Source organism: Cimex lectularius, unplaced genomic scaffold (assembly GCF_000648675.2).
Source record: "Cimex lectularius strain Harlan isolate CLEC.00 unplaced genomic scaffold, Clec_2.1 scaffold3, whole genome shotgun sequence".
In the NCBI taxonomy this organism is placed as follows: Eukaryota; Metazoa; Arthropoda; class Insecta; order Hemiptera; family Cimicidae; genus Cimex; species Cimex lectularius.
Genome location: NW_019392688.1, coordinates 2,709,724 through 2,718,042, shown reverse-complemented (window position 1 = coordinate 2,718,042; position 8,319 = coordinate 2,709,724). Strand labels below are relative to the sequence as shown.

General features: G+C 35.6%; 1 long non-coding RNA gene across 1 annotated transcript; it reads left to right on the top strand.

Moving 5' to 3' along the window:
- The first annotated feature begins 6,389 nt into the window (after positions 1-6,389).
- Positions 6,390-7,880, top strand: LOC106662092. Its single transcript, XR_001339827.2, has 3 exons — positions 6,390-7,481; positions 7,544-7,641; positions 7,699-7,880. It is a non-coding gene; the product is annotated as an uncharacterized LOC106662092 (long non-coding RNA).
- Positions 7,881-8,319: the final 439 nt, after the last annotated feature.

Here is an 8,319-nt window from a genome sequence, read left to right as displayed (position 1 = left end):
GAAAGTGAGTCCCTCTCTCTCGCTCTTTCTCTCTCTCTCGCTCTCCGGGGAGGAAGGTCGGGGAGCGGGAAGTGGGATCTGGGAATGGGTGGGGGATGAAGAGGCGGAACCCTAGGGAACGGAACCCTAGAGCTAGAACCTTATGGTTTAAAGCCATAGCTATACGGCTTGCTCCTGAAAGCTCCCCGAGGGCTGTATCTATAACCTTTTTGATCAAAGACGTCAAAATATGACCTTAAAACTGGTCACTTTTGACTGCTACAAATTATCAAATTTAACCACACTAAGAATACTTTTGTTCTAACTTTTATCGCCATCCAATTTTTATCCAACAAAAACTGTGGTTTTTTTATCGTTTTTTAATGATGAAAGGTAGAATTCACACCGCGCCCGGAAAAGGTAGCGGGTAAAAACGCATAACAATTATGTTAAGCAATTCAGTCTAAAATAAAAACAGCATGAATCACATACACATGTAAATAAATATTCGATGAACGTGTCACCGGATGTGCCGATGCTTTCAATGACCCATCCGCCAAATTCTTCATCTTTGTCACACAAGGAATTCCCTCCTCTTAACGGAGACGTTTTACAGGTGAGAGAATGCATTATGCTTTCCCATAAAGCAATATAAATCCATTAATTAATTATTTCAACACGCTGACCAAGCATTTTTCCCACTATGTTGGTGCAATGCGTATTCTTCAGTATGCACTAAATCGTATTTAAATTTTGAATGTTTTTGCTTTTATATCTGCATCGAATTTGCCAATTTGAAAATAATATGTGAGCCTTGGGTTATTTTATAAAAAACAGCTATTTAATGTTAACAGTTTTATGGCATGTAGCTATTTTGGTCGGCTGGTTCATAGGCAACAGGTCCATCTTCCCCGCAGACGTCAACTGAAAATCACCCAATTTCGTAACAGTCTAGACCAGCAATAGTTCCACAAATTACTTACGTCAGTTGAAAAATAGAATCCTCATAAAAATTGTAAGGCTGACAAAATTAAGTTTGACCTTAATCAATGAAGGGACGGTCTGGTATTTTAAGGAAATCTGGGTTTTAACTTTTTAATCCGGAAAGAACGAATGATTTAAAAAATACATCTCGTATTTTACAGTATACTGTCTTATTTGGTGGTTATTCTCATTAAAATTTAATTGATTTGAACAATAGTTCAAAACTCGAAGGTCCGCCTGTTCTCGCTTTTTCTTTAAGTTAAACTGAATAAGACATACAGATTAAAACGTTGTGGCTTATAATACAAACTTCTTTCAAAAGTCAGACTCAAAAAAGGAACTTCACAAATTTTTTTTTAATCAATCAGGAAAATCTATGGAGTACTTTAAAAAAATATAACATGTGTTTTACGTCTTTGTGGTTATTTTCGTTACAATCTTTTTGGTTTTAACAATGGTACAAAATTCGACGGTCCGCCTGTTCTTGCTGTTTCTTGAATTTAAATCAACACAAACCTACAATTGAAACGTCGAAGCATAAAATAAAAACGTATTTAATAAGACAGATCAAAAATAGATACTTCATAAAATTTGTGAAACTGGTCAAAATGAAGTTTGACCTTAATCAATGAAGCTCGCTTTTTCTTTAAGTTAAACTGAATAAGACATATAGATTAAAATCGTTGTGGCTTATAATACAAACTTCTTTCAAAAGTCAGACATAAAAAAGGAACTTCATAAAATTGATTAAGCGCACAAATGTCCAAACATTCAGACTAAAATGAAGTTTATTGATCAATGAAAGGACGGGCAGTTTGAATTTGTTTTTGTTTTTAATCAATCAGGAAAATCTATGAAGTACTTTAAAAAATATAAAATGTATTTTACATCTTTGTGGTTATCTCGTAATGGTACAAAATTCGATGGTCCGCCTGTTCTTGCTGTTTCTTGAATTGAAATTTCCACAAACTTACAATTGAAACGGCGTAGCATAAAATAAAAACGTATTTCATAAGACAGATCAAAAATAGATGCTTCATAAAATTTGCGAAACCGGTCAAAATAAAGTTTGATCTTAATCAATGAAGGGACACGGTCTGATATTTTATGGAAATCTGAGTTTTAACCTTATTAATCTGGAAAAGCCAAAGAATATATCTCGTATTTTTACTGTATATTGTGATTTTTGGGGGTTATTATCGTTAAAATTTTACTGATTTGAACAATGATTCAAAATACTATGGTCCGCCTGTTCTCGCTTTGCCTTGCAGTTAAAACTCCCACAAACGTTCAGACTGAAACTTGTATAATTAAAATAAAAACTTATTTTATAAGTCTTAAAAAACTCCATAAATACTGTGAAGCTGACCAACATATAGAGATCTAAACCAATAAAGAGACAATCTGGTATTATTAATAAATCTGGAATTTAATCTTATTAATCCTCAAAATCCAACAAGTGAGTTTAAAAAATATATCTCGTATTTTACTGTATATTGTGATTTTGGGGGTTATTATCGTTAAAATTTTACTGATTTGAATAACGGTTCAAAAGATATGGTCCGCCTGTGCTCGCTTTGTCTTGAGGTTAAACCGAGTTCCCATTAAAGCGTTGTAGCATGAAATAAAAACTTATTTCATAAATCAGTTGGAAATAGAAAATTCATTAAATTGGAGAAGCTTACAATGTCCATTCTGGCCAAAATGAAGTTTACTGATCAATGAAGGGATGGCCTGATATTTTAAGAGAATCTGGGTTATATCATTAATGCTGAAAATCTAAGGAGAATCTTAAAAAATATACCTTGTATTTTACAAAATAATGCGTTTTTTTGGGTGTTATTCTCGATGTAATGTAAATGATTTTAACGATGGTTTAAAACTTGACGGTCCGCCTGTTCTCGCTTTGTCTTGTAGTTAAACTGAGTCAGACGTTCAGATTGAAACGTAGTCAAACAGAGTAAAAACCTCTTTTTATAAATTAGATAACAAATGATTCGTCATTATTAATTACAAACAACGAGTTCCACAAGGGTGCCGCCCTCGATGTTACGAAACCGCCCTCTTTTCAAAATGATTCTATGCCATGATTTTCGATATTCTTTAAAGGCAAAAAAAAGGCAAAAGAAGGGCAAAGTTGCGTAAAAAAATTAACCATCCGGCGGTGTATGAAGGCGACAGAGCGATGAACGAAGTGAACCGAGTGCTTTTCTCTCCCTCGCACCTTTGAGCAACCGGCATCGCTCCCTCTCTCAGGGACGGATTTCGTCCTGTTACGAAGGAAGGAGGACAGGCCAGGCGGAACATGAATCTTTTAAAATCCTTCTGACCCGTTTCTGTTTGCATTCTTTCAACTCTTATCGGTCTCCAACTCTGCCCCTAATACATACGGAATTGTTATTCATACATTCGTTATTATTACAAGCGTTTAATATTCATATTCGCTCTTAGGTAATGGAGATTGTGACGATATCGCACATCCAGCAAGGATTTGAGGATTACAAATGGAAATGTAACATCCCCCGAAGAAGCCGGGATATCTCAAGATCCTGAATTTCTGGAAGCTACTGAATTAACCAAGAACTTCAACTGCGATGTTATACTACAAGGACAGCACCTCCTATCCACTATATTCATGACCAGTTGCAAATATTGCAAAATGATAAAAAGGTATAATAAAAATTAAATTGTTAATATACCAGACGTGTCTTTTACCAACCAACTAAACTTGACGAATAATTCAGGTATCTTAACTACATACAGACATTATATGACCCGATTTACGACAACAAATTGGTAGAAATATATAATGTTTACATATTAAAAAATATGCTTGAAGTAAAACAAAATGTCCAATGCTTTTAGCTTGATTAATTGAATGTCCCAAATTAAATAATCCTGGGTCTGTGTGTTATTTAAAGTTGGTTTGCCTCCGATTGTATGAACTCGTGTTAAACTGAAAGTTACTTGGCGGTTTGTTGGATACGTCTATTTTCCCTGTTAACATTCGGTTAAAAAAAATCAGAGTAAAATCTTCCGAAGTAAAAACCTTCAACAAGTTCAAAAATAAAATATGGTTGAATAAATCTATTCGCTGAGCTTACAAAAAGCAAAGTCGACAAAGAACTCACAGAAGGACATCAACACTCTACAGCCTCAGAAATAACCACTGGCTTCAATAAAACCACCTAGGCAACACACTAAAAAAACTAATTCAGTACCAGCGAGAATAAACGGACAAAGAAAAAATTCTTATCACAACCAAAATCAGTTCAATACGTGTGTTATTTAATCAGTTGAGGCCTTTTTATGCGTTTTGGAAAAAGAGACAGTTATTTTAGAAAAAAAACAACTCAGCAATATTTTTTAGGAATGGTTGTTTCGGAACATCCTGGTCTGTCTAGTCTCTCTGGTTTTTGCCAAGTAAGGCGCGTTGAATGGTTCGTCTGTGTGTTGTTTTCTCGGTCGTGTCCTTTTATTGGTTTGGAAAGAATATACGTAAGTGTTAATAGATAAGCAGATTAGTTGGGGTTTGGGTGTTTCGATTATTCCGGTCTGCCTATCTCTCTGGTTTTTCCAGTAAGATGCCTTCGGTCTGTTTGTTGTTTTGTCAGTCGTGTCCTTTTTATGCGTTTGGAAGTGCACACGTACGAGATTTGGAAGAAAGCATGCAGCGATCCTATTTGCGGTTTGCTCCTGGTCTCACTGGTTTTGCCCGTCAGACGCGTCTCAGCAATGCAACTTGTTTAGTGATTGATCTGCGATTTATTTTGCAATTAATAACAAACTGAACAAACAAATTTAAGACTGATTTAACTGAACAAATCAAAGAGCAACAGATAAACATCCATAGGAGTTATTTAAATTTTTACCAAATGGTGTCCAACTTTTAGCCAATTTATCAGGAACGCACATGAAAAAATGGGCATTTAATGTTTTCAAACTGTCGAGGAAATTATAAACGAATCGGTTACGGGTTTCATGGGCGGGTTTATACCGCAAAGAACCCTTTCGGTTAAACTTTAGGGTTGCGGCCGTCTCTGTGTACCCTGTACCCTGACCTTTCGCCCTTCAATTTCCTATGCCTCTCCTTGACACGGAATCTACGTGATTTTTTGGCATTGATCCACAAGTAGAGGGTCAAAACCGGGTCAAAACATGTTCCGGCACCCAACGACCCCGCGATGACAAATGTATTATGTATACGTTCTTAATGCACTCAGGATTACATCTCGCTTAAATGTGACCTCTCTAAAATGGATTATATTAGGTATTAACGATCAGGAAGGGGGAAAATTTTAAAATGCGTTTACCAAATTTGTCATACAATCTTCTGTCAGGCATTCTTTAATTCCTTGCCAAGAGAATATTATGTTGTATATCTTCCAGTACTTTCTTCACGCAGAAATTACTCAAAAAAAACATTCTTCTTGTCCATACGCTTATTGTAATTCCTTGTATATCGCCTGATAAATAACAATGTATTTGCATTCAAAACAGTTACAAAGATTTTACGAAATCGACTGTTACTTTTGAGGAATGCCTACACGGCTGTTACATAAACTAATGTATGCATTAATCCATTGGAAAGGAAAGATCCTATAAATAGCCAAATGCAACATTTGACTAATATAAGAGATTTCGATCGTAAAAGATCACCTCATTAATTAACCTATTTCGCTTTATTGGGAGTGGCTCATGAACTTTAACGTCGGGTCTTCTTTCGAGCGTTTCTGGCCAAGCAGTCCTGCCGAAATGCCACACGACCGTTTGAAATCAAAGGACAAAACGTGGCAAAAACCGTGATTTCTGAGTTCCCAGAGTGGAAACCGAAGGGGGTCAGGGTCAAATTGGCCCCCTCCGCAAAAATCTCGCTGTTGACCAACGACTTCCATGCCGTAAAAATCCTTACTTTGCCCCCTACTCCTTTTCCATTATTTTACGTAACGGTCTCTCTCTCCTGTTCATTTCTCGTGCTCATTAACCTAATCCAATCGTTTAATAATTATTTCCTAATTTGCCGATGAAAAGGTTGCGACAGGGCTGATTTCGCAGTGCGCTCAAGCCATCAGTCAATTTGGTTGAACTTTCAGCCTGTTATCTCATTTACCTACTCGCTTACAAGCGTACACCTGCAATCGACCGAAGGGAAATCGACAAAAAGGGTTCTTCAATTAAATAATATAAAGACTATACATCATATATCGATTTCCTTTTAAAAACAAAGAATATTCAAAAACACAAGGATAATATCGCCATCTTAATTTGAAAGATAGATAAACAATTTTATCGACGAATTGTTGCATATACAAAATATAACTCACAGAGAAAATGGCGGGTGGCGAGGACTTGCTTCGTTTTGTATATATAATATATTAAACAATAAATAAAAATCATCATCTTCACTAGACAAATCTATAATCCTGCAATAGTATGTGCTTAATGAAGAATTTCTTGGTAGCTACTAATGATAATGATAACGTACGCTGCGTGACTGGACATGTTAACTAGACAAATCTATAATTCTGTAATAGTATGGGATTATGAAGAATTTCTTGGTAGCTACTAATGATAAAGTACGCTGTGTGACTGGACATCTTGACTAGACAAATCTGTAATCCTGTAATAGTATTGGCATTATGAAGAATTTCTTGGAAGCTACTGATTATAACGATAATATAGCTTCATCACTGGACAACTTGACTAAACAATCCTTTTATAACATCTGTTTAATGGAGAATCTGTAGGTTTCTGTAAAGTGATTTCTATGTAAAGTGATATGGTATGTTGAACTATTAGAAGTTTGGTGTTCGTTTGGGCAATCCTTGTATTCGTTCTCTTATCTATTATGTGTTCGTCGTAAGAAAGTAAATATATATGGCTTATCTTTGGTAATTATCAGAAGTCCAAAACGTTTTTCCCAAAAAAACTGTTTATTTGGTATTGCATGTAACACTGAAGAAAAGGGTGCAGTCAACAGTATCAATCAATCATTGAAAATTAGTTTAGAATCAAGAGGTAAGCCTAGTACAAAAATCTACATTTCATCGACCTTTTATTTTATGGGAAATAAACTTCCTCAGTATTGTGAGTAGTACAGTCTTGATCAAATTAATGCTAAAAGTTTCCCATAAATTCATTTCTCTCATGATATTCCGCCAATTCCAAGGCTAATAGGAAATTTTTTTCACTGAACAAACAATGAACCCAATTCCACCCCAAAATGTCATGTTACACAGCTTCTGTTTCTTTCTTTTTTTTAATAATAATATTTATCCGTTGTATAACCAAAAATCGCGCAATCCGGAACTCGCTGCTATGTAGGCAAACAAAGCTTTGCGAAAGAAAACAGCGCCCGCAATACAGGACGTCATCAATCAGAATCGGCGCGACCTGGAAAAGTGAAAAAGTAATAATCATCAAAACTGTTTCGACACAGTGTTGGGAAACGTCGACGGAAGGGTCTATTTACCATTTTGAGGAAGTACGACGACCGAGAACTCGCTCTACACCCAGTGGTGAGATTTAATCACTCCTTATCATTTCATAATATAAATTGATTATTTAACGATATTTTCAGGTCGCTTTAACGTTAAGGTCATTTCTACCTTCGTTTACTTCGGCTATGAGGAAGTTAACATTCCAGCATACTTTCATGTACAACTTGACACAGATTTGGTTAGTACGCATAACCAAGGAATTGGTTCACCTTAATCTATGAATTGAAATCTCCAGGTGGTAATTCATATTCAGACAGGCGAACAAGATGGCCAGAATGATCTTGCTTAAGGTCCCGCGGGGCAGGGAAACACAATTTGATAATTATTGAGAACATTCATGCCCTCCAAACTGATTTGCTGATCGTTCTCTAACAAGTTTCTACAGCTATTAAAGTGTTGCCACTCGTATTTATTTAAGGGGAACCGTTTTCTTTGAACCCAGTTCATATTGTGTAAGAAATGTGATGCATTACAAATTTTTGATCATCTCAATTAAACAACCGATTTTGCAAAATCGCTAAACCTAACAAACAAACACATTATTTTATAAATAATAACAAAATATTTAATTCCTTCAAAAAACCTAGGTTAGAAGACCAGCCAGAGTTTAATGAACGAGTGTTCAGATGACAAGACCTTTAAAGTTTTACGGACAAAAACCAACCTTGGTTGAGGTAGGTAACAAGACTATCGCATTGCGTCAGATGTGTAAGAAATGTGATGCATTACAAGTTTTGGATTATTTTAGTGGTTGTTAATGTGCTCGACAAGAGCCTTACAAAAACTTTAAAATTTAAAGACGAAACCCTAGATTACAAGACCTTAGTTATATGGAACGAAAACATGGGTATCTAAA